General features: G+C 42.7%; 2 protein-coding genes across 4 annotated transcripts in view; one reads left to right on the top strand and one right to left on the bottom strand.

Moving 5' to 3' along the window:
• LOC111867165 (early nodulin-like protein 2) overlaps positions 1-26,945 on the top strand; it is a 187,421-nt gene that overhangs the window by 98,270 nt on the left and 62,206 nt on the right. The gene's annotated exons all lie outside the window — the stretch shown is intronic.
• LOC111867163 overlaps positions 1-26,945 on the bottom strand; it is a 103,596-nt gene that overhangs the window by 46,243 nt on the left and 30,408 nt on the right. Inside the window, exons 2-3 of one of the 3 annotated variants that reach the window (XM_023856752.2) lie at positions 13,012-13,120; positions 11,442-11,564 (exon numbers count right to left, since the gene is read on the bottom strand). The gene's annotated coding sequence lies outside the window, so the exon portion shown is untranslated. The other 2 variants (XM_023856753.2, XM_023856754.2) reach the window with 2 other exon arrangements.

Below are 26,945 nucleotides of genomic sequence, written 5' to 3' on the forward strand. Positions count from 1 at the left end.
TACTGGTGGTCATTTCTGTTAGAGGCTGAGTTCATCCCAGGGCCAGACTGCGGCTGGAAGGATTAGGTCAATTTTAGAATTCAGTGACTTCATCGGAAATAGAACTCGCGACCTTCCGGCTTGTAGCATGGTGCTTCAACTAACTACGCACCGCGTGCCCCCAAGTACATGTTACTAGCTAATCAATTCCTAATTAATTAACTCCATCGAGAAGGAACTATGAAAACAGAAAAGTCTTATACTTGTAGGTGTTCAAGAAAGTCCCCGCCTCAGGTAAAGAGAAGATTCATTACCGTTTTCTCGTGAGTCCGCCAAGCTCTTGGCCCGTAACATGCTGTTTTATGTGGAGAAAGTTTTTCATCTCTCGTTCAAACCCGAAGCTTGAAGAGAAGTATTTCCTTTTCTCAATACAATCGCAGCCACTTGTCCTATCTAGAGCATGCATCCTCCGTTCGCAACAGGAAGACGCGCTGTGCTGTTGGGGTAATAGTGATGGGGGAGGTTATTTAACGACGCTTGCAGTAGCTAGACTACATATCGCCGAATGACACACAAATGAGGAATTATAAAGTATTTGGAACAAAGTGACCGTGGCCTATTCGAGATGGCATCCCCCACATTTACTTAGAGTCTGGGGGAAACCATGAAAATCTCAGGATAGTTTGTATTCCTGCCGAGGTTCAAACTGAGCACCTCCAGAATAAGAGTTTAGAGTGATACCGCCCCGCCACCCTGTTTGGTGCTCCAACGTAATGACAAGTCACTCAACCAACACGACTTACAGACAAACAGATGTGTCGCTTCTGTTATCTGGGGTAAACAAGTAAAGTTGTCCCTGTGCTCCATGAGGACACGTGGGGGGGGGACATTTTCACGTCCGCGCTGGATGGAATTGGGTGGCAAGTTTCACGCCCCGGCCACTTTACCTCAGAGGAAATCACCCCCCCTACCTATTGGACAGGAGACTGGGTGGGCCCCAGAGCTAGTCTGGACGCTGTGGATAAGAGAAAAACTTACCCTTTCCGTGAATCGAACCCAGGGAGTTCAGCCCGTCGCTATACCGACTGCACTATCCCGTGGAATATTCAAAGAAAATTGATGGTGGAAACTTGTCTCTAAACTTACTTAACACTAGAAACGATGGAAAAAAAAAGGCATTTTATGTTTATTTTTTAAAGAAACAACATGCATAAACTAGTGCATAACAATTCCTTCGTGCCGAGACCCATTCCGCCTGACATCCACTGCTGTGGGAATATTCGGCCGGCGTGCTTCTTATGTTCTGTGAACGGGTTTCCTGCTTCTTATGTTCTGTGAACGGGCTTCCATCTATTTCAAGTGTGGAGTGTCGGGCCCTTCAACAACCGACGCTGTGTCCTTCAGTTTCCAATCGCAATTGAAGTCCATTTTTTCGCCCAATTATATATAAAAATAATGGCCTTTTACTGGGAGTCACGTACCCGAACCTCATGTTCGCTTCCTTTCACAATGGGAACTTAACAAAACTTGACAAGACTCGTTCTGGAATGACTTCCACAACACTATGAGAAAGCCAAGGAGGCTAGATCCCCCACCCCACACACACACACACACACACACCATTTGTATACGTGGATTCTTCTTTCATTTATCAATCAAATATAAACGATAGGGGTGCACGCGGTAGCTTAGTTGGTTGAGGCACTATGCTACTAGCCGAAAGGTCGCGATTTCGATACCGAATGAGGTCACTGGATTTTTAAATTGACCTAATCCTTCCAGCCGCACTATGACCCTGGGGTCGACTCAGAATTTAACAGAAATGAGTACCAGGAATCTTCCTGGGGGTAAAGGGCGGCCGGCGCTTAAGGCTGACAAACTCACCGTCATCTGTGAATTTATTTTCTAGAAAATATGGGAACCTCGACGTCTCACAAACCTATGGGCCTCCATGGCTCGTTATGAATAGCTTTACCTTATCTTTAAATAAAGGAAATGAAATTGAGGACAAGGAAGAAACTACCAATAATAGTGCAGGTAGCAGTTATTTTCGACTGTTCCGCCATTGTCAATATTAAGTAAACGTAAGACAGTGATTTTATACCCCAAATAACTGCTAAAATCTAAGAAAACTATGGACAAAAAGGCTCTTATCTTGCCTTGGGCTTTACGCGCCTCAGTGAAGGCGTTTCCACGTAATTATGAGAGCCCAACTACCTGAGGTAACACCATACAGAAATACTAACCGACTGTTCAGTGCGATGGACATCCCTTCCCATGACTGCATGTCGAACTCAGCAGCGGCTGAAGGCTGGTGAATGTCAGTGTTTTGTTCATGTGTCTGAACTCTGAACTTTAGTGCCGCCAACACAGGTATATAACAAATGTGTTTAGGCACGCTGTTGGCAGCCAGATCTGTTCCATATGATTTATCGGTAGAAAGCTGATCTTTGTACCGAATTTAAGTGTGTTGTAACCAGAAGGAAAAAAGTATTTGGGGCAGGGTTTGTGGCACATCAATCACAAATCACGCCGAAAGCTCTTAACATATTGTAACATGTAGAGACCCATTGCAATGTAACAGATTCTTAATAAGCAAAAATTGAACTACAACAAAGGAACTGTGTTTTCTACGCGATCCGTTCCGAGATGTTGTAAGCAGGAAAATCGGAGCAATGAGTCAGTTGTGAGTTGTGATAAGTATTATCCAGAGGGCAAAGACATAAGCACAGAACCTGAAGAATCTCCGTTACCAGAACACGATTAGTGGAAGCAACTGAGAAGAGTTGGCATGTGCTGTATTGATTTATGAAGTGTGGAGGTCAGCGATGGGACTATATTTGCTTGTAGCTACGAGTTGTGTGTATAAGTTATCAATAAATTCAGTCACCAATGTGTAGCTACTCCCTCACAAGACAATACCAATATTTCTGCCATTAGTTCTCCTTTACAGACAGTGTACAGGTACTCTTTATTTTTGTGATTTCAAGCACTTTCAGCTGCACAGTTGATAATGAAGTTGCTTATACAGAGACGGTGAAAAATACAGCTGTCTCTGTGCTTGGCTAATTAAGCACTACACCATGAAGTCGTATGGGGAGTGGATGTATAAATCCACATATTCTTGACCTCGGCACTAGCTGGAGTTGAGTAATCAGCTTCGCAGTAAACGCGTACATCGTAACTAAATTCCGCAGTTCTTTGTCCGACATCCCGGTATCACACCACGACTTGTCAATGATCATTTAGAGGCAGGAACTACGTACACTGCACTTATATAGAAGAGCGAAGAAAAACTTCCGACAATGGAATGTCACGGGAGGAGGACGCGTGACCTTAAGTTTGAAATCTTAATTACTTAAATCTAGAAGAAGCAGTAAATTAACTGGAATAGGTTCCCCTCCTCTGCGCCGCTAGTGACGTATTATTATTATTATTATTATTATTTTGTTTTAATTATTTTCTGTACCTTATATACTCGTGCTAACCTTGTAATTGGCCACTGTGCTGTTAAGTTATTGCACGTAAATAAACATGAATTGAATTATTGTCATTATTTAACTGCAAATGGGTATTCACCAGGTGGCAGTGGTACTACAATAAGACAAGAGACAAATAACACACATAAACACGTTCAAACAAAACACAGCACACAACCATTAGTAGAAAAGTAAACTAGCAAGGAAACCGCACGAGATTATCCTCAAGCCACAGAGCTGCATTTACGAAACAAACGAAACTTGGCTGGTATAGTGCCCAAGTTACGGACTGGACTCCCGAGGAATCGAAGTTAGATCCTCGTGAGGGCCAAGAGATTTCCTCTTCTCTGCAGCTTCCAGACCAACTTTGGGGCCCACACGGTCTCATAATCAAAAGATACCGGTGACCTTTACCCGGGGTTAAAGCGACCAGGAAGAGAAGCTGATCACTCAGCTCCATCTAGTAGAGAGATTAATAATATGTGGAGTTATACTTCCGCTCCCCCATACATATTCGTAAAATGGTGATCATTTATTTACAGAGACAACTTCTCCTGTACTCTACTTGAAATTATATTTAAATTTTCTTGCTTTTGTTCTCTTTTTATTGCTCGTCCTCAATTCATGGTATAGGCAATGAAGCCTGTTCAGACGTCACTACATTCCATCCTATTCAAGGTCTTACTTCATCTTGCGTTCTTTTCTTTAAAAAGCAGAAGACAAAATGATTCTAAATTTAATGGAAGCAGGCATTTCCTGGATTTAGTCCGCTCTGCTTCTTTCCTTGAGCATAAAGCAAGCGCATTATTACATGACATAAACAAGTTCCACCAAGATTGTATATGTTGGTACTCCCGAAGCTGTTTCGGGCATAGTTTCAGTGGCACTTCAGAACACATTGTTGGGTACAAAATGGCTGCAAGATCTCACTGAAATTTGTGAACAGATAAGAGCTGTCACTTACAAACTCTTTGAATTGTTACGTATCTGCCTGAGAGTTCGCCAATGTAACACACTGTATCGCGCTCTAAACAAGGAGATACACAAATCAATGTCTCGTTGAGGCATGGTTGCCAACCGAGCCGCTAGATGTCCCCTCCCTCTCACACACTACGCCAATGTGCGGTGCATTTACCGGTTGATCAGTTAAAACAAGTCGAAGAAACAAAAAGTTCTGTGAAAATCTAATCGCCTGCTTTCTTTGATACGACACAGTTCTGTTCTTGCGTGAGTATGCTTTGCAGCGATAACGTTTTTACCGAGTCGTTGCCCAGCAACGATAGGGAGATATTTACCCAGCAGTTGCCTAGCAACGATAGGCGGTTATGCAAGTAGATATAATGATGGGAGGTTTTTATGAAGTACGCAGTTGTGATAAGGCTCAAGTGCCGTGATATATACTAAGTTCCATACAGACTGGTTCAGTCATTCAATAGTTGATTGGTGGAACACACAGACACACAGACAGCACTGAGATCGCATAAACCTACTTTCATATCTTCAAAACAAGGAAAATAGGCTAAAAGCGATAAGTAAAAATAACCTATTAACACTGTATGACATGCTCTAATATTACAGACAAATACGGGGAGTCAGGATAGCATAATCAGTATGGAGCATGGCTACGGAGTGGATGACCAAGGGGTCGGAGTTCGATATTCCGCGTAAGGTCAAGAATTCTCCCTTCTCCACGTCGTCCAGACCGCCTCTTGGGCCCACCCAGCCTCCTATCAAATGGGTTAGTGTTTGAGTATTGTAACGTGTTTCGTTACTGAAGACGCCATTCGGATCGTTAATTGGTTTATTCAACAACCTACAAATAACGGCTACAATTAATTATTACACAGTTGCGGGGTTTCACACTTTAAAACCCTAATCGCATTAATCTGTTACCACTGTTGCGGAGTTTCACGATTTATAACCCTATACGCAAATCAGTTCACTCTGCCTTCAGTAGTCTACCCGTTTACAGTAGGGGAGCTATGTATCACTGTATCACACGCTCCCAATTACACAATCACACACACGTCCGGTTCTTCTTTCCGTGACGGCTGCTATACTCCAACTGTAGTCGTCTGACTGGAGAACTGTTGATAACACACTCGCTCGTAGGCTTGCTCGGAACTAACTCGGAACTGAACTCGGCGATGGCCATATTACAACTCTTCGCAGGCAGCGCAGCTCTCTTATATAGTGGCTGTGTGTGCCTGTTACGTAGCAACGCTGTTACCTCACGCCGTCTTACGTCGCCGCACGTTGCGGGTTACGTTACCGTGCGGAGGGGGGGAGGGGAGCGCTGACTCATCCGCCACGTCACTGTGCCCTGAGTTGCCACGTTACTGCTGGGTAGGGAGGGGTTCTCCGTTGCGCAACATATCACAGTATTTAAGCACAGGAACAACTTTATCTTTCTCTTTTACGCATAAATACGTTCAAATATATGTTTTTGAGTCTGAACGAAAAATACCACCTGCATGTTATGGAATAGATAGGGGGATAATATTGTTCATGGTAGGGAACAGTGTCACGGTGCCCTAAACGCAACAATGAGCACTCGGGTTCGAGAAGGGAAGGTCTATTTGAGCGCTCGTATGCTATTGTTTTCTGTAGAGGGACTTTGCTCCATGAAGTTAGTTAGTTAGTTAGTTAATTTGTTGGCTAGTCACTTAGATAATTCGTTAGTCTGTCAGTCAGTCAGTTAGGGTGGTCATTCTAACAACCTCCTTCACATAATATTCAAATGATATGGACTGGATTGATCTGGCTCAGGGTAGGTAACAGTGGAGGGTTCTTGCGAACAAGGTACCAAACCTTCGGGTTCCAAAAAATATTGGGAAGTTCTTGAGTAGATGAGTGAGTGGCGGCTTCACAAGGAGGACTGTCAGCTCCATGGAGTTAGTTATTTAAGTCCCTTGACAGAACTTTAAACCTACCACCTAAAAACACAGGCAAAGTCTTCTTCGCATACAAGGGCCTATGTTTTGTCACCAGACTGTACAGGTAGCCAGAGAAGAGTCTTGCAAGCTTGCCCAAACTGCTTATTATTAGGTTGTAATTATCAAAGGAGACTCCATTTCGGAAAATTCTGACGTTTTATAAGGCAATGGGAGACGAAGTAGGCAACAACAAGATTCAAAGTGAGAGGCAACCGGCTTCTGATTAATTTCCGCCATAATGAATTCAACTCATAAATATGTATACATCATCACGGACAGCAGCCCACTTCTGGCAACACAGACTGTAATTTTTAAAATATAGGGGGGAAAGTACTGCTAAAACTAATTACAGGAGCACGCCGATTATCCGAATTTCCAGTTAACCGAAACTCCTCTGTCACTATTAATTCGGATAATCGGCGTTCTGTTGTAATAATATATTCGTATGATTTTGTGATTAATACCGCGTAGTATGAGGGCCAGCTCCAAATAATCCTACGAACACCTGAAAAAGCAGGGTGTGCGGGAGGGTTAGGAAAGGGGTGGCAAGGGCTCCGGGCAGTGCCATGGATTCATACGTTACCTTACAATTGGGGGTCACACACATCGAAATTTCATTTATGCGCGGTGTAAGACACAAAATGTTTTCGCCCGCTCAAATACTATGACCGTGGGTTCGAATTCCATTCGAGGCATTGGTGTCTATGAAGGTTTATTTTGTGTTTGTGTTGTCCTGTGTAGGTATCGGCTTTGCGATGGGCTGACCAACCGTCCAAGGAGTCCTAACAACTCTCTATAAAATTCAGATTTCAGAATTAGTTAATTGTGAATGGGCAGAAGCCAAAGAGCCTAATCCATCAGGGCAGAAGAAGACATGAGCCGGTCACGGTAACCGAGCGGTCTAAGGCATGTACTGTCTTCACTCGCTTGGAAACCGGGATCGTGGGTTCTAATTCCGCTCAGGGCATGGATGTTTAGTTTGTGTGTGTGCGTTTTTCTGTGTTTGTTTACAGGTAGAGGCCTTGCGACGAGCTGATCACCCACCCAAGGAGTCCTACCGAATGTGTAAGATCTAGAAAAACCGAAGTGAACGGAGATTTTCATGGAGGTAGGGTATGAATTAGAGTCGTCTAACTCAGAATAGGACAGTGTAATAACACGCTCTTTTTAATGCGGTAATGAACTTTTGGGTTTCATAGGAGGCTGGAAGTGTTTTGACCATCTGAATGACTGTCACTTTCCCTATGACTACTCCTTGCAGTAGGCCTCTTTTATTGATTTTAAAATGTGCTGCTAACAGAGCGAAACTACTGTACAATCTACCCATGCAACCTGCATATGTATTAATTAACGTGTGTTTCCATTGTATTCTATGAAGTGTACACGACATGGTAAAATAAATTTAAATTACATTTTCCGGACTAGGATAGCGCAGTAGGCATAAGGACTGGCTACGGGCTGGACGACGGAGGAGTCAGAGTTCGAGTCCTGGCGGGGTCAAATTTTCTTTTCGTCCAGACCGGTTCTGGAGCCCACCCAGCCTCCTACACAATGCGTACTTAGAGCGTTTTCTCCAGGGGTAAAGCAGTCGGGGCGTAACGCTGACACTCGCCAATCAATAAAACATAGATCTATACACCCATTCCCCCGTACGTCTTCATGGCGTAGTGCTTAATTAGTTAAAAAGGGGGGCAACTTCACTTTTATTTTCACTCTTTTTAAAACCAATTATCCTTTTTAACGTTTCACATCAGTACGTCTCGATTAAAACGTCATTTGAAGGTTGACTGTACCGGGAGGACCGATAGAAACCAAAGTAACAAATTACTAGCATAAGAAATTTAATCGAAGTTCACTACATAAGTTGGAAAATGTAAAACATGCAGTTCGTAGGATACATGGTTAAACTTACGTATACGACCTCTCCACTGCGTGTTCTTTTGAGCATCTCGTGTAAAATAAATTGTGTTTTCAGGAGCCATCAGCCGAATCGTTGCAGTTTAAGAATCCGACGTTTCGGAAACACTGTGTCACTCATTATATCAATCCAGACTGAAGTAAGAGACAATCGCCAAGACACTGGATTTGTTCTCCCTTTCGACACGACTGCTACCACATGAGACCCCGAGACAATTGTATTGACATTTAGAAGGCACGGGTCTGTCACGGAAAGGGAACGAATCATTTCCTTAAATTTTACGTCACTGTTTCAATACGTCACAAGGACGATTAGTATTGTACGACATGGCCGGAGACGACATAGGCTTGATAAGCGAGGCTGATCAATGGCCATTGTTCGGGGGCAGAGTCGTGAAGGTCAAGCTAGCATGAGTGTCTAGCCAGTCACTGCGACCTTATTGGTTTCTCTGCGAGACAGGAAAGGAAAAAGTATAAAACAGAAGTATTTGCAGGGAAAAAAACCGTTGTCTGAAAACAGACACAATTCAGCTACAATTATATATAACATTTAATCCTAATACTGAGATGTTCGACTTAAACATGAAAAGTATCCGGGAAGTAAAGATACAAGTCGAGTAAAAAAGCAATGGATTTCTTTTTGGCGTGTGAGATAGGAACCGTATGACAGGGCAGAGTTCCCCGGCCACAGTCACGGCAACGGTGTGCTCGCACTGTGTGTCTAAAATGGCCGTGTCGATTCAAATCCCGCCAAACGTGAGGTTCGTGCAGTGATTCGATTTCTTCACGCGAAAGGAGAAACTGCTGCTGAAATTCATCGCCAACTTGTTTCTGATTACGGCGAAAATGTTATGAACAGGCAAAACGTGGCAAAATGGAGTGGTGAATGAAGCGAGAAGAAGTGAAGTTCATGATGTAGGCCATCCGTTGTCACTGATGAAAACATTCGTGCTGACAGACGTGTAACCATCGAGGAACTGCATCAACAATGCCCAGAAGTGTCAAGAACTGTTCTCCATGCCTATTATTATTATTATTATTATTATTATTATTATTATTATTATTATTATTAATATTATTGGAGGGGGTGGGTTTCCCCATGCACCGCGAACAATTTGATCTATTGTGCGTCCCCCTATGATCTTCTACCAGCCTCTATACCCTACCGGTACTGGTGCTTGCCATCAGTCCCTACTCAGCCAACGAGGTCGGCCCCTACTGGCTCAGAGGTTTCTCGATGCTTCTCCCATCTACCAGAGTCGTTAGAGACTACTGTTGGGCGGGAAATGTCCTTAATTTAGCTCAGTGGCCTCCTTTGGAGACATGAGGTTCTTTTACGTGCCGTAAAGCTACGACACGGGACCCACGGCTTAAAGTCCCTCGCGGAGGACTTGTTCCCTGAATTTTTCCACCCTTAAAAATTCCACGACCTCCGCCGGGTTTGAACCCGCGTATCTTGAGTCATGAGGTGGGAACGTTACCCCTAGACTACGGAGGCCGCTTTATCCATATTTTTTGGACTTTGTAGCTTACGGGATATCATTCGTAGAACTTATGAGTATAGTGCGACGTTAGAAAAGAGTCCACATCAAAATATAATATTATCATTTCGCTGTGTTATTCTACTTCATTCGCTTGGCTACGAAAATATATTGTCACGTGTCAGAGTAATTCTCGATGGGGATTTGGATTGGATATTGGATTTATTGACCACTGTAACGCACGACTTTTGAATTCAAGTATAGTGCCAACGCTAATTTCCACGCTTTACAAATCACTATAGCACACGCAAAGTATTTGCATCTGCTGCAATCTCAACTAGTCGTTCCCTGGTAACGGCTACTAACAGCAGGGATTTTTCAACTGCGCCGGGCAAGTCTTCTCTTCACAGATTCCCTTACAATTCACTGCTAGCTCACACCGTTGCAACTCCGACGATCTTCCAAACCGTCTCGGTTCTAAGATCTCGGCACGGACCGCGTAGAAAATACCGTTCATTGTTTCGCTCCGATCATTTTCATGGGAACGTGTTTGTTTGCCAAGGCACTACCCAGTAACGCTGGGTATGCTTGCTAATTAAGACTCTGTTGTCTAGCAGCGAATTTTGTTTCGAGGTCGTTACCCAGTAACAGGTCTACATGCTACAGTATTTTATTTCACTTTTTCATATATTTTATCTTAAAATTATATTACTTTAGGAAAATGATGAGGCAACAATATGCAGCGAAATGGTTAAGAAGATGAGGATTATATTAAGGAGGAATTTTCAATGGTCGAATTATTCTGGTCCATCCTGAAAGCAATTCTTTCTAAGAAAACGAAAATACAATCAAGAAGGAACAGAAACTCTATCAGACAAAGCAAGAACGAATTATCTGCATGTAAGGAGTAAGATAAGCAAAAGCAGAGAGAGGCTGCTTTCGAGCGTCGTCACCAGAATTGAGTACAAAATCATAACAATGTAAAAAGAATATCTCGATATTGTGACAATGTTCAAATATTTGCGAGGGCAAGTAAAACATAGTAAACTAAATTACAGTCACAACTAAATTAAGAGTCGACCGAACTCGTGGCGTCCTTACCGCCATAGTTCAGAAAAATTTTCCCTTCAATTTGCTACCTAGAAACTTAAAGTACTGTGACATGTTGACCCGTTGTCAGGTAAGGGCCGCTAAATAAGCAACTATACAACAGCCGTTGCTAGATAACGGCCCCGCCAACATACACAAAAGCAATAATACCCACTCGAGGCATGGATGGCTGTGTGTGTTTATTCTGTATTTGTGCTGCCCTGTGCGTAGGTAGCGGTCTTTCGACGGGCTGATCCCCCGTCCAAGGAGTCCTACCGACTGCGTAATACGATCAAGAAGTTTAAAAGCAACCAAGGTCCAACAAAAGGCTGCAGAGCCATAGATAGAGAGGTGTAGATGGGAAGATAATGTGAAAACAGATCCTAAATAGGATAACAGCTGATATGAGTTCATGACAAAGTTCCAAAATCATACATTTGAATACAGAGTGTAAAAGGACGACGACAATAGTGAAAACTGCATATGTATATATAGGAGTTACGAAAGCCTCTCTTGGGACAACGAAAAATTAAAAAAGAAATGTTCATAACAAAACTTACCAATGGCTTTATTTTCTGTTAAGGTGTCATTATTGTCGTAAGCTGCCCTGTGGTGTTGCTGGGTCGCAGTGATGTTCACTTCTTATCACATTTGTAGCGCGCCGTTTCTCCAACGCACGCTCCCTGGAAAGTGATTGATGTGTTTTGAAGGAGCAGCTGGTTTAGGGCTGAATACTTAAGGCACTAATTATAAAATTCCTCTCGCATAGCACAGTGATTTAGTAACATTCTTGTTGCTATAGATTTTAAATATCACTACCCACTATAACTATGAGATATGTATTTACAAAGGTAATTAATACACAGAAAAATCAGTCACATTTTTACATGCGTAGTTCCCACGTCCCTGGTAATCCAGTTACAAAATGATCAATCCCGTTTCGTTCGATAGACCCGCGTTCTTCCTGCATTTCAAGGCATTTTGCTATATTCCATGTACGTTTTTGGAAGTGCAATTTACTTTTAATTTATTCAGCAAATAATGGAATTGGAAGAATTTAATTTCGATGACAGATTCCTTCTCTCTAATTCCACGTAGGCTTAGTTTATTGTTTTACCTAAAGTTGAATCGGAAATTGGAATGCTTTCTTTCATCTTTCCACACAGTCTATTGCACACTAAATGAAAATTAAGATACATGTTAAAATGTATTTGTATACGTTAAAACTTCGGGGCATGTGGTAGCGTACTTGGTTGAGGCACTGTACTACAAGCCGGAAGGCCGTGGGGTTGATTCGTGATGAGGTAAATGGATTTTTCAATTTACCTAGTCCTTCTAGCAGCACTATGACCCTGGGGTCGACTCAGCCTTTAACAGAAATGAGTGCAAGGAATCATCTTGCGGATAAGGGAAACCAGCGCGTAGGACAGACAACCTTGTCGCCATCTATGAAGCGATTGTCTAGAAAATGTGGGAGCCTCGACATCTCACAAGCCTATGGGTCTCCAAAGTTTGTACAGGGACAGCTGTTTCTAGTTATATCTTCAGCTGTGTTCTATATTGCAATCGAATTCTTATTCTGTGCAATTATAAGAATAATTATAACAACAATTTTGAAAGGATTACAAGTATTTTAAACCATTTTAATTGGAAAGTTTCTTTCAACCACTACAAGAAAATTGCGTCACTGTACTTAAGTTATAGTACTTCGTGATCTGCTTCAGATATTATTGGTTGTTGCGTCAGAAACAACTGTCCTAATATTGCTCTGTATCTTGGGCCAATGTTTCATTTTTCCAAACAGTACGTCAAATGAACAATGTTCTCCACTCCATTTCAATTCTTATATAAATTCCACAACTCTAAGAACCATAAATTAGCTTAAATTAAATTTACCGTTCTTATAATAAGAAGATATCACGGATAAGTCTATCCTCATCTGCTTGTTCCGAAGTTACAAGTCCATTTTCTCCATGCTCTTCCTTCAGTGCCCTGTGGCGCATTCCGAGAGTTCAAGGTTATTCAGAAAGTTTCTCATTCATTTCTTATCTATCTTTTTGTGTTTCGTCCTCTTCCACTTCCTAAGAAAATGAATTATGGAGGTAGTTTCTGGTGTCATATTGTAAATACCTGAAAGATTATCGGAATTGCGACATTGGTGGCTTCCATTACAGACGACTTCTATTTGTTCCTGTGGAGATGTCGCCTACAGCAGCCTTGCTTCTCACCACCAATTCTCCTGAAAGAGAAAACATATTCAGAAACTTTATACGCTTTGGCTACAGCAGTTTCTGGGAAATAATTCAAGACAACTTGAATAACAGTCCATGATCGTAAGGAAGCGATTCGCTGCACATGACACACGAGGCTGTACTGTTTATTTCCGCAGTTGCGGGTTCTCTCCATGTGGTAACGTGAAGCAGGTTAGCTAAACCGTAGAGGTCCAACTGACCGAGGAATATAGCTTTAATTGACATATACCTTTTTAATATCGAATAATATTATGTGTTATAATTGTAGTTCGTGTTATGCGAGATCGCTGCATATACGTAAACCTGTTTATCTCTTCTTTAAGTTGGTTATTTAACGACGCTGTCAGAATCGACACTATACAGAATGTCCCAGGAGGAAAGGTCAGTATTCTGGGACTTCATAATATCGGCCATTCTACGTAAGAATTGTATATGTACATGTATTCTATTCCGAACGGTTTCCGAGATAGAGCTATTTCACTGTGCAGGACACTGTACACACGAGCAACACGCCATTTCCTCACACGAGTTGCAAAGTACACTGATGCTGACGGTGGAATTTTCGAAAATTATACTAGGTAAATTGTACCAACTTGGTCACGAGGACCGCGGCATAGCTCAAGCGGTTAATCGCTGGCTTCCCACTTCGGCGGCCCGGCTTCGATCCCGGGTCTGGTCAAGTTGGATTTGTGGTGGACAAAGTGGCGCTGGGGCAGGTTTTCTCCGACTACTTCGGTTTCCCCTGCCATTATTCATCCCACCATTGCTCCACAACCACCCTCACCTATCATCTGGGGCTGGTACAATAGACCAGAAGTGGCAGCAGTACAAGGGACTAAGTCCACCTCACTAGCAATAAAAAAACTTGGTCACTTGACCAATAAATATTGGTATTAGAATCAGTACGTAATACCAAACATTTCGGAACTGTGCAGTGAAATAACTCTATCTCGGAAACCGTTCAGAATAGTACAAATGCACATACACAACTTTTTGCTTCGAATGAACGATCCTATGACCTTCCAGAATATTGACCTATCCTCCTGAGACACCCTGTATATAGCGTAGAAGATAGGATGACTAAAGAAAGTGAAGCAGTTTGTGGAATGAGAACTGACAAGCAAAACCAAAGTACTCGAAGAAAACCCACCCAAGGGTCACTTTCTCCACCAAAAATCTCACATAACCCGATCTGGAATCGAAATGGGACCGCTGAGATGGGAAGGCCGCGACTGACAGCTTAAGGTATGTTAATCCTAAGCCGGTGTCACTGCAGTATGTACTTGACGAGTTTTGAAATGTAAAATTGTGCAACAGTCGAAAGAAAGTACTTCGCGACCCCTTCGTCATAAACGAATTTAACTCCATCGCTGACCGCAAAATAAAGACATCTCTGTGCTTAATTAGTTAAGCACCAGGATATGGAGGTATATGGGGGAGTGGAGGTATAGTTCCACCATTCTTGACCTCAGCACTAGATGAAGTTTGGTGGTCAGTTTCACGCCCCAACCGCTTTATCCCCTGGAAAGAGTCTCTGTAACCATTTCGTAGGATGCTAGGTGGGCCCCAGGGCCGGTCTGGATGCTGTCTAGAGGAGAACCCTTGCCCCGGTCGGGAAGTGAGACCTGGCAATCCAGCCTGTGGTCCATCGCTGTAGAGTGAATTAATTGCGTATTCAAATTATTATATTATATCCATGATTGTTGTTCTCTTAAAAAGTCAAAGGCAAAGCCATCCCTGTAACAGGCCGTGGAAGTCCATAGATTTGTGAGATGTCGAGACTCCCACATTTTCCCCAGACAATCGGCTCGCAGATGGCGGTGAAACTGTCAGCCTTGCGCGCCGCCCGCATCTTTACCCCAGGAATATTCCTGATACTCATTTCCGTTAAAGGCTGAGTTGAAACCAGGGCGATAGTGCGGCTGAAAGGATTAGGTCAGCAGAAAAGTTCAATCAGTTTATCGGGAATTGAGCCCGAGACTTTCCGACTTGTAGCGTAATGCCTCAACCAACTACGCTACCGCATGACCCCTTTCTCTTAATGAGAGAATTTGCTATTGTTCTACAGTGAAGAAGCCTTATGGGACAGTACTCACAAATACTTGCCAGGCTGGCATATGTGTGCAGTACTTTATTTACCAGTTAGGGTACATTCTTGACAATTAGTTACAAACGCTACATTACCCCCTGCCCCACGTAAGTCCAAGGGAATTCAAGCAATAATATGGTACGTCATCCTTCCGGTCACCAAAGAATTTACTGAACCAGTAAATTTTATTCAAGAGAACTAGGATCCTGTTTATTTAAACCAAATTAAGATTTAAGATTACAATTGGATGCAAAGCACTTTGTAATAGAATATTTCTGTCTCCTAGGATATAATGCTGTAGATTTAGTTGAAAATCAACCGACGTTTCCGTAGAACATATAGTCATCTTCAGGCTTGAAGAATAAACCAAGCAAGAAATAAGCCTGAAGCAGGAAGCTCAATGTTTCATTGTCACTGAATGAAAATTACTGTGCTTAGATACGAGTACGTAACTACCTTCATGGTGCTAAGCCCTTCTTAAGAAGCCACTAGTTGTGCAGCTACTCAAGTGCTTCCCAGCATTTATGGAACCCGAAGGTCCATTTCCGTTCACAAGAGCCCTCCAGCGGTCCCTATTCTCAGCCATATCAGTCCAGTCCATACCACCCCATCCTATCTAAGAACCATTTTAATATTACCCATGCACCTATGTCTTGGTCTTCGTAGTGGTCTCTTTCCTTCTGGCGTTCCCACAAATATCCTATATGCATTCCTCTTCTCCCTATTCGTTCTATATTCTCTGTCCATCTCATCTAATTATACTTGGCGAAAAGTACAAGTTATGAAGTTATGGAGGTGAGTTGTCAGCTTCACGCCAGGACCGCTTTATCCCTGACATGCACTGGATAGGAGGCTGGGTGGGCCCCAGACCCGGTCTGGACGCTGTGGAGAAGAGAAAACTCTTTCTGCTGCCGGGAATCTAATGATTTAATAAAAGAGGAATTTGAAAGATGAGGAAAGAAGCAGTGGTGACCTAATTTGGGGTATTATTCCGAAATTCACCTCCAGTAATTGTGAAAACTATGCAATAGAAGCCTTAGTGAGGGTAGCTGGCGTTTGAATAGAAGTCATAACCGTTACCGGTTGAGTAAGTGTGTTCGGTACTACTAATCTGATTGATATTCAGAGTCTACACATCCGCTGAGCGATTTAACTCTGGCTGTAGCGGTAAAATGTGAAACTTCCTGCTCACGAACTCCAGGCAGAACCTAACCGACATTCTCAGATACAGCTCCTTTTGCAAAAAGCATACATAGTCTCTGGTTTCCCACCGCGGCGGCCCGGGTTCGAGCCCGGGTCAGAACATGTGGGATTTGTGGTGGACAAAATGGCAGTGGGTCAGGCTTTCTCCGAGTACTTCGGTTTCCCCTGCCAATTCTCATTCCACCAACTGCTCCACGGTCATCATCATCTATCATCTGGGCGTGGTACAATAGGCCAATAGTGGCCACAGTACCAAGTGGACTCAATCTCACCCCACTAGGAAGAAGAAGAAGAAGAAGAAGAAGACAAGTACCTATTGGTTATACCATCGTGACTCGGTGTTGAACGACCCCTTTTATGAAAAGAAACTGCATCATATGACGGTCAAGGTGGACGGGCTGTATAAGCTGCTGCAATGTTCCTGAAAATGTTAATTGCAATGGGGTACTCAGTTGCTCGTCTGTGATGTCCACAATCACGTACGCACTGCTCGCAACGCGTAATTGGAGAGCAGTGTGTCGGGAACGAGTCCAGTGCTTTGAAGTGGTCTGCAGAATTCAATATCTTCCATCGGTTTTAAGCCATTCCTTGCCTGAGGGTTGTACAATCCGACAACTGAGAGATAAACACAAGAGAACTGGACATTCATTTCCCTCTGCATTGTAGCGTAGACCTACGGGTATCTACTAGGCCTACAACTACCTAAGCTTATACCTATTCAGACATATATGAGTTAACCAGGCCTATAGATTTGTAGGGCCGGTCACGGTAGCCGAGCGGTCTAAGGCATGCACTGTCTTGGCTCGCTCGAATGCCAGGATCGTGGGTTCGAATCCCACTCAGGGCATGGATGTTTGTGTGCGTTTTTCTGTGTTTGTCTACAGGTAGAGGCCTTGCGACGAGCTGATCACCCGCCCAAGGAGTCTTACCGAATGTGTAAGATCTAGTAAACCGAAGTGAAACGGAGAGTTTCTTGGAAGTAGGCCTAGGCCCAAATTGGGGCTGTAGCGCCACAGAAAAAAAAAATTAATATAATTAGAATGTTCAAATCAGAAGGCTGAGATGGGCAGGGCATGTAGCAATTATGGCGGAGAAGAGGATCGACACAGGATATGATTGGGAAAGCCAGAAGGAGAGAGACAACTAAGAAGACTTAGACGTAAGTAGAAGGATAATATTAAAATATACCTTAGAGAAGTAGGATTGGGTTGTATGAACTGGATTCATCTGGCTCAGGAGAGGGATCAGTGAACTCATGTGAACACGGTAATAAACTTTCGGATTTCATAGAATGTTCGGAAATTCTTGAGTTCCAGAGTAACTAGCAGTTTCTCAAGTAGGGCTTTATGGAGTGAGTTTGGTTTGGTTTCCTCAGTACTTAGACGAGAATTATGGAGTGGCGTACTAATATCTGCTGTTGAAACAGAGTTACCGCATTCTTCCAAATGGATGCAAATTGTCCAGTCATCATCACTGCATAACCTGTGTAGTAAGTAAATCGTCGTCAAATAAACCAAGAAACAAATAGTATTTCTGAAATACAAGAGCCCTGCCGAAGTGGGTGAAGTGAAGCCAGCGTATGTAATCTTGCAGGTGTAACTTTTCACACACAGCCAGAGCCTCTGAGCTGACTTTATGGGATATTAATCAGACAACTGAACAATTATACAGCAAGTATTATGCTTTAAAGCATAACAGAAGAATCAATTATGAAATTAAGCACGGTTCACATATTTCAAATCCCATTTTACAAAAGAAAATGTAACCATGTGTGTGCATAACGAAACCACTGTCACTGGAAGCCCGTCACATTCTGGGCATGCACAGAACACGGTCATGCCATCTTAATGTGAATACTCCAGTTGCTTTTCTTTATAGACTATAATCCCACTAAAATCTGCAAATAAGTTTATCGTCACCCACTAATGCAGGAAACTGAGTACTTACGGTGCACTAACCTAACGCTCAAAGCTCAAAGAGCAGTGCTATCACAATGCATGTTGCACTAACGCCATCACCATAGAAGAGTGTCGTTTCTTAAAAGCCAATAGTTGCCTATTTAATGCAGAAATTTCACACGTGTTATGAAACCATATTCGCAAGAGCCAGACATTGCCTCAGTCCTGAGCCAGATGAATCCAGCCCATACCCTCACATCATACACAATTAAGATCCAGTTTAATATTGTCATGATGGCTCTTTGAATGAAGACCAACACTATTAATAGAAAGCAAACTCCTCCTATACAAAGTAGTACTCAAACCCATATGGACCTATGGAATTCAGTTACGGGGGACAGCCTCCAACTCCAATATCGATATCTTCCAACGATTTCAATCCAAGGCTCTCCGATTTCTGGTACATAAACAACCACAGGATCCATGAAGATCTATAAATGAACATAGAAAAGTGGAATACCAAATACTTAAGAAAATTAGAACACCACACTAATGCACTAGCAGCGAACCTACTAGTCAATAGCGAAACTACACATAGACTCTACCAGACAGACCTGAGTAAAACCCCAATAAAACAATTAAAATGATATCTAAGTGACAAAAAAAGATCGTATGAGTTACGCCACTGGGCAAAACTCTTTCACGAGCCACTACATATTGAACATATTCTGCAGATTCTGTTCCAGTATAATAAGTGTGTGAGGAAGAATATTGCCACGTCTATGAGTGACTGTACAAAGGTTTGGATTGCTAATCGCATTTGTGACTATATTTTACAAATCACCGCCACACCCTGGCTAGTATTCTCAGCCTGTTACAGTCTTCAAACGCCGTTGCTTGGTAGCGGCTTCCAACGGCGGACGATCCCTTTCTATGGGTTCACGTATTGTCCCCAGCCTCAGCTACCAGCTTCTAAGAGTAACAGCTCACAATGATTGAACCGCAACTGTTTCACTCACTCACTAACGAACCCCTCATTAACTGACTGACCTCACTCCTCAATAACTGTCCTGCTTATAACATCTTGACAAGGGCCACACAGAAAACATTGTTCTTCTGTTGCTCTTTACGGGCCATTGCCTAGTAACGGCTGTTATCTAGCTGTTTGTTTCTCGGTCGTTACCTATCAACGGGTCTACATACCACAATATTATCCTCAAATCTACGGCTAGACCTCCTGAGGTCTCTCTTCCTTTCATGTTTTTGACTCACATTTTTATTCACTGCTCAACTCTCCCACGCGTACCACATGCCCGTCAATCTCGTAACCTACTGCTGTTAATTTTATGTAAATCGAAGACAAATGAAGAATAACAAATACTTTCAAACTGAGACTTCGTGACGAACTATCTGCTGCAAAGGGACCGTGAAATTGCAGTTTCCGCGCAACAGACAAGTGTTGTTTCCTTTATAGTAAATGATCTTAGTCATTTTCTCGACGGCTTTAATCACATTCTATTCACTGGGCGAGTAGCCGAAAGTCTGGTTTCTGCAGACCCATTGTTATACTCATCCTGCCTTAGCTCCAAAAAAGGCTGACGTATATCTTTAAAATAAACCTATTAGTTCTAAGGACAAAGTAATGTTTCAATTGTATCAAAAAATTATCAGCCTACTAAAAAATTAAAAAAAAAGTAAAGCAATCCCTGTAACAGGCCGTGAAGGCCCATAGGGTTGTGAGACGTTGAGGGTCCCACATTTTCTAGACAATCGGCTCAAAGATGGCGGTAAGTTTGTCAGCCTTACTCGCCGGCCGCCCTTTACCCCCAAGAATATTCCTGGTACACATTTCTGTTAGAGGCTGAGTCCATCACAGGGTTATAGTGCGGCTGGAAGGATTAGGTCAATTGTAAAAGATCCAATGACCTCATCGGGACTTGAACCCGCGAACTTCTGGCTTGTAGTATAGTGCCTCAATCAACTACGCTACCGCGCGCCCCCCTTATCAGCCTACTAGAAGACAAAATTAGTGAACTATATCCCCAAACTTCTTTTCGAGTTCCTTTAAGGATGAATATTTCACTAAAATAAATTATACTTCGTTCAAATAGTTGCAATTTGACGTGGACTTTTGCAATTGCACAAAACTGACTTCCTTTACAGACCACAAGTATCCGAACCGCTGAGTTATCCAGGAGAAATTAAAATGTGTTGGAACCCGTACTGTAACAGAAACAAGCTTTTTTCTAAATGGTTGTTAATGCCGCAACAATTACTTGATCCTTAAGCACAATTCGCGATCAAATATTTCGTCAGGAAACATTGCAAGACTCAGAAGGTCGAACTTTCGAGGGTTTTAATGGGTGATTTTTAAACCAGATTATTGCAATGTTATGAAGTTTAGGTCAATCTTCCTAACCAGTCTACAGTCATAAGATCAGATACACATGTGGACCCCCCCTGAGCTTCCCCGTATTTTCCTCCTGCTTCGAAAAATTTACTTGTAAACGTTTTCCTTTTTCAAAATATATTTCTTCTTGAAACACTGCTTAAATAAATAACATACTAGAATTAAGTTACTAAAAATATGTCCATGGCCAGCCTATCAAAGCCTCCTAGAATTCACTCCGTAATATACTGTGACTTAAATATAAATTGCGAAATTCCCCTTTATGTAACGTGTCACATCACTCAACCGCCTCATTCATTTTGGAACAAATTTCAAGGTAAACATTACCTTCGCTAATGTTTAACTCTTAGCAGTTGAATGCATTTATGGCTGCAGTACATGTGATATGTCTCACAATCACAAAAGTAAGTGAAAACAGAAGTAAAATGGAAATTAAATTATGTCGTTTATGAAAGGGACGTGAGGTCCCAGAAGTCCTCTGGAGGTGAATTCTGGTTAAAATCTGTAATCAGTGTAGTTACTATAGGGTTCTGGCGATGGTGTATAACACACAGAGATATTGGGTTTTCAGATTTTATCCATCGTCCTGGTTTTTAAGATAACTAAGTAAAACACGGCCGGTCACGGTAGCCGAGCGATCTAAGGCGTGTACTGTCTTCGTTCGCTTGGAAACCGGGATCGTGGGTTCGAATCCCACTCAGGGCACGGATGTTTGTGTGCGTTTTTCTGTGTTTGTGTACAGGTAGAGGCCTTGCGACGAGCTGATCACTCGCCCAAGGAGTCCTACCGTATGTGTAAGATCTAGAAAAACCGAAGTGAACGGAGTTCATGGAGGTAGGCCTAGGCCCACTGGGGCTGTAGTGCCAAGGAAAAAAAAAGTAAAACACGACGTTTCGGAAACTGGATCTGTTTCCGTCCTCAGGAGAGGGAAAACACCTATTCTGTTGGGTCCCTTAGAAAGAGCTAGCCTCAATCACTAGAATAGGTGTTTCCTTCTCCTGAGGACGGAAACAGATCCAGTTTCCGAACCGTCGTGTGTTTCTTAGTTATCTTAAAAACCAGGAAGATGGATAAAATCCGAAAACCCAATATCTCTGTGTAATCAGTGTGTCTGGGAAACACGGTTTTATGCAGCCACTTCAATCGCTCTAGATACACACTGTGAGGAAGCTAATTAATCGGTTTCGGTAAAAAGATGAACAAAGTAAAATCAGCTGCAGACTTTGTTAGCTGCCCAAGCAGGGGCACGGTTCATGTTAAGCAAAGGAAATGTACTACATTTTCTTAAATATTAGAAACACATAAGGCAGAACACATTATTATGTTGGGGTCTGTAACTGTGCAAGAGATGACAATTTACATCTTCACATTCTTCTGCCATTCCACACAATCCAGCCCCAAAACTAGGGTGGCTCCCTGTTCTGGTTTGAAATACACAATATTTACTGGGTTTTGTACAAACTACTATAAGCAAACTAAGCGTAGGCCTGTAGATCTTCTTGTGAAGGAAACATGGTTCAGAAAATGAAAGAATTCCTCGACATTTACGAGAACCCAACAGTCATACTGTTTTCATAGCTGTTCGCCACTGCACTATATCCTGAGCCAGAGGACTCAAGTTCACGCATACATATCTTATCTTTTAAGATACGTTTTAATATCATCCTCTCATTTGCGTCTGGATCACGCAGGTGGTCTCTTCCTTTCAAGTTTCCAGACTAAAATTTTGTATGAATTTGCCTGGAACGCATGCGTGATACGTATCGCGACCCTTTCATTCGCCCTAATCACCATGTTAATATTTGGATAGCAGTGCAAGCCGGAATGTTGCTACCACATAACCTGTCAAAAATGACACGACAAATAATTCACTTCTTCCATTCCTTATTTTCTTTCGTCTGTTTAACTTTGACCCTCCTTTTTCCTTGATCCTTTCCCATATTTATCTGTCCCTTTATTTCCTTTCGGAGCGGTCACAAGGGTAGCAGAATTTTGGTGTGTGTATATATATATATATACACATATAGGTACCATATATACTACAAGGCGGAAGGTCGCGTTTTTATTCCCGATGAGGTCAGTACATTTTTTATTTTACCTAAATCTTCCAGCTGCACAATGGCCCTGGGGTCGACTCAACCTCTAACAGAAATGAGTACGAGGAATCTTCCTGGGGGTAAAGGGCGGGCGGAGCGTAAGGCTGACAGCCTTACCGCCATCTCCTCGACGTCTCACAAACTTATGTGCCTCCAAGGCCTGTTGCAGCGATAGCTGTAACTTTAACTAACTAACGAACGAACTAACTAACTTCAAGGAACTGAGGCCTTCTTGAGAACCCGCCAATTGTGCAGCTACTCAAGAACTTCCCAGCATTTTATGGAACCCGAAGGTTCATTACCATGTTCAAAAGAGCCTTTCACTGGTCCCTATCTCGAGCCGTATCGATTAAGCTCATACCACCCCATTCTAACATTCTAACATCCATTTTAACATTGTGTACCCACCTAAGTCTTTGTCTTCCTAGTGATTTCTTTCCTTCTGACCTTCCCACAAATATCCTATATTCATTCCTCTATGCCCCCATTCGTTCTACATGCCCAGCCCATCTCAGCTTCCTTGACTTTATTATTTGAATTTTGTTTGGAGAGAATTACAAGTTACGGAGCTCTTCATTATGTGTTATTTTCAATGCTTTACCTTTACACACACACACACACACACATAGAGATGGATGGATGGATGGAGACAAAGTTCGTCACTGCACAATTGTGTCCAGTCTCTTGCTACTTCTTGTCTCTTAGAAAACCCAGCATTTGACAAGAAGGGCTGGCTTGATTGCGAATTTAGCCGGAAACGGGGAGTGTAATTTTAATTTCAATTCTGTCAAGTGTTCTGTTTTCAAGTCACTGAGCAAGTCAAGTATCCTGCTGTAGTCAATACAAACGGCGGTCTCTTTCGAACGGTTCACTGGCAAAGTATCAATCAAGGCTGAGTTCAAATGCCCGTGACAAGATGAAAAGGGTACAGCTTCAATAGCGTGGACCAGAGACACTAGAGCTTCACAGTAACTCATTTGTTCCACAAAGGGCGACTGTCACACCCTTTTCCGCAGAACTCAACAAATGGCATATTACAAAATGTGAAGGTAAAATTACCTCTGGGCTTACTTAATTAAGCACTACGCCATAGAGATGTATGGGGGAGTGGAGGTATAGCGCTACTATTCTTGATTTCATCGCTCAATGGAGATTAGTGGCCAGCTTCACGCCCCGGCCGCTCTACCTTAGGATGTTAACACTACAGAACTGCACTTGGCACGTGCACGGTTCGAATCATGGGCGTAACACCAACTGTCCTGACTGAGACTATTTGGCGTTTTCTCCAGTCTCTCCTTCCAACAAATTTACCGGACTAGTACCTCAAATCAGGCCACGTCAGTTTCTTTCCAGTTCAACAGTCGACCTGCTTTCCAGCGCTATAAAATCAGAGCTATTGACGCCGTCAGTAATGTATCGATAAATAAATACAGTATGGCTACTTTGGTTCGCATCGCATGTTGAAACTAAGACCAAGTAACTTTCTAGTAATGACGTAATATCTACGTCACTGTCCAGTGATGATGCTCACCCAAAGTTTTAGGTAGTGTGCGGTTGGAGAACGGTGAAGGAAGTCCATAGTGAGAAATTTCATAAATTTAATCTACGGCAAATATTATAAGTATTATCAAATGAAAGAGAGCGAGATGGGACGGGCATGTAGCATGCGTGGTGAAAATGAGTAAATGTCATCTTGAACGGAAAATCTGAAGGGACTAAACTCTTCAGAGAAGTCGGCGTATGTGGGAAGCTCTAACAGAAATTAGGTGTGAGTACATAAATGCATTAAACACAGAGAAAACTAAGTACATGTTGCTCTCTCGTCACCAAAATGCAGGGCAAAATCATGACATAATTGTAGGAAACAGATGTCTTGAAAATGTGGCACAGTTCAGATATTAGGGAACGAGGATAACAAATCAAAACCTGATTCAGGAGAATGCATATAGGATATTGGTGGGAAAGCCAGAAGGAAAGAGACCACTGGGAAGACAAAGGAGTAGGTGGGTGGACAATATTAAAATGGATCTTAGAGAGATAGGATGGGATGGTATGGATTGGATTTATCTGGCTCAAGATAGGGAACAGTGGAGGGCTCTCGTGAGCACGGTAATGAACCTTCGGGTTCCAAAACATGCAGATAATATACCGACTATATGAGCGAATATAAATCTCTGAGGAAAACCTTCCGTGGAGATCGCCAGTTGGCTTCCATGCTTAATGGTTCGGGAGCTGGGATAGGCCAGTCAGTACAGCGAGTGACTATGGGCTGGACGGCCGAGAGTTTGGAGTTCGGGGCTCTGAAGGGGCCAGATTTTTCTCATTTTCACACCTTCCAGATGGATTTTGGGGCTCACCCAGCTGCCTATCCAATGGGTACCGGAGATTCTTTCAGCGGGGGTAAAGCGGCCGGGGAGTGAAACTGACCACTCACGTCCAACTAGTCAACACTATTTAGATCTGTAGTGATAAGTTAGACACCTTTACCTTTTCTTACCTTGCTAGTCCCATGATACTAAGATACATTCCGCAAAAACAGACTGATGTTTCCGCTAGTCGTTATAGGCTAGGTGCATGTGATCGGTCTCGTCTTATACGTGCATACGAAGCGTAAAAACACGTTCTGCTGATCATCATGCAGGGTAAACAGCCATTCAGGTACACATAGAACAGATTATAAGAAGTTGCGTCATATGGAATGCGCGTAAGAAAGGCAGTACTTCTTTTCCAAGAAACTGACAATGCTTAATGATATTGGGAGGCCGGTAGGTCCGCTGACTAGCTCCGCATCTGTTCGGTTAGCGTGGGAAAACAGACGCGATCCGGACTACTATTAAATTCCTTTCAACGCATCCAAAATTCAAAGCTGTCACTTCGTTTAAACGCATAACAATAACGAAAACAAAATCATTACTTTTGTTTATAGTAACCGGTTTTTGAGCGTGTGATGTCAGCAGTAAGTGGGAGGAGGGTGATTGGACATCACGAAAGAGACAGGCAAACAGACAGACAGACAGACAGAGGTGAGAATGGAAGAAAAAAATTGTTTATAGTGTATTTTGAGATGCTGTCAATATGTCAGGATGATTGCTGAATAGTGAATTAGAAAATGTTTGTAAGGAGGCGGTCGTGACCAGAATGAGCATTTGTCTACAGATGTAAGGAAATTCAGGAAAATTATCAGTCAGGATGGCAGGTGTCCCGATCGAGATTCGAAACAAGTACCTCTTGAATATAAGCCCAGTGTATTACCGCTGAGTAAACATGTTCAGGCCGGTCACGGTAGCCGAGCCGTCTAAGGCATGTACTGTCTTCGCTCGCTTGGGAACCGGGATCGTGGGTTCGAATCCCACTCAGGGCATGGATGTTTAGTTTGTGTGTGCGCGTTTTTCTGTGTTTGTGTACAGGTAGAGGCCTTGCGACGAGCTGATCACCCGCCCAAGGAGTCCTACCGAATGTGTAAGATCTAGAAAAACCGAAATGAACGGAGAAGTAATTAGAGGTAGGCCTAGGCCCACTGGGGCTGCAGTGCCAAGGAAAAAAAAACTGAGTGAAACGAAAAATAGCATGAAGACATGAATTCTGGATTTAACATAACTTATACATGTCAGACTAAATCACAGAATAATTTAAGTACGTAAAATATATAACGAAAACAGTATCTTATTTAAACACAGAATTTATTTCGAATAAACGTGAAAAGATTTCTTTGGTTTTTTACTGTGAAGTACAGAAAATGAGACTGAAGCTTGTAAAAATTAAAGAAGTAAAATACTACAGCTGAGAGCAAGAGAAATTATGGGAGGATTTCAGAAACAAATATGCGTACGCAAGCCGAAACTTAGCGAATGAAGTGTGACAAGGCAGCAATAACAATGCGACCATACGTAACCTACGAAAGCTGCTTTAACAAGTAGAACGGGAATATACGTGTATTGCGTGACTGGCAGGCGGAACTCGACGCGTATACATGAAGCTGTATGCAGCAAGTGGCTGAGTACGCATGGGGACATGAAGTACAAGAAAACAATGAACGCACACAAGCTATGGGAAGCATTAATCCCTTACTTTCAGGCCGCGCCACAGCTCAAGCGGTTGGTCGCTGGCTTCCCACTG

The sequence above is a fragment of the Cryptotermes secundus genome, unplaced genomic scaffold, assembly GCF_002891405.2.
Source record: "Cryptotermes secundus unplaced genomic scaffold, Csec_1.0 scaffold451, whole genome shotgun sequence".
In the NCBI taxonomy this organism is placed as follows: domain Eukaryota; kingdom Metazoa; phylum Arthropoda; class Insecta; order Blattodea; family Kalotermitidae; genus Cryptotermes; species Cryptotermes secundus.